Genomic DNA, 918 nt, shown 5'->3' with positions numbered 1-918 from the left:
CACGATATATAAAAGAAATCAGAGGTAGAATCATTAGACTACTTGTAGTTTTGCAGTTAAATCCTTGTGTTTAGTTTTTATAGGTCACTAGCAAAGAACTCGCGGCTACGCCGCTTTAAGGGTAATATGGGGAAAATTGGCAAACTTTAAAAAATATGTGTTGAAAGTGTAAATCACCACAAATAGGCGAGTAAGTCGACAATCCCTAAAATTAGATGTTAAAAGGGTACAACAACCAAAAGAATGGACACTGGTGGAGAAAATCCAAAAATGTTGTGGCAATAATATGAAAGTTGCCAAAGTTGGGAAAATATGGTGACAAAATTATAAAGGAGGTTTTTTGTGTTTTTATGTCAAAATATAAAAGTTTTGACTACAAGGACGAAAAATGTCAAATTTATTAAAGATTTGTTGCAAAAACACTAAAATATAAACCTTTTCACTGCAAGGACGAAAAGTGTCAAAGTTACTAAAGAGTTGTGGCAAAACCCTAAAAGCACAAAAACTTAATCAAAACACAAAAATATAAAAATTTTGACTTTAAGGACTAAAAGTATCAAATTCACTAAACATTTGTGACAAAAACCTAAAGACATAAAGTTATCGTTGCTAACTTCCTTTAGATTTAATATATATATATATATATATATATATATATATATATATATATATATATATATATATATATATATATATATATAGGTTCAGGTTCATTTGAGACCATTCTAATTTTGTGAGACCGTGAGACCAAATCTAAAAATAATTTTAAAATGCAAAATAAATGGAAAAATCCAAAAATTCTTTTTTTAAATGTTATTTTCGGAACTTGAATTAACTAAAAAAAATATTAAAAAAATATAAAAAAAATAAAAATAAATAAAAAAAAAAATCCGTTTTTTTTTTTAAAATACGTGAAAT

The sequence above is a fragment of the Lactuca serriola genome, chromosome 4 (assembly GCF_051521515.1).
Source record: "Lactuca serriola cultivar US96UC23 chromosome 4, Lser_US96UC23_V15, whole genome shotgun sequence".
NCBI lineage: Eukaryota > Viridiplantae > Streptophyta > Magnoliopsida > Asterales > Asteraceae > Lactuca > Lactuca serriola.
Note: the sequence above shows the minus strand (reverse complement) of the source record.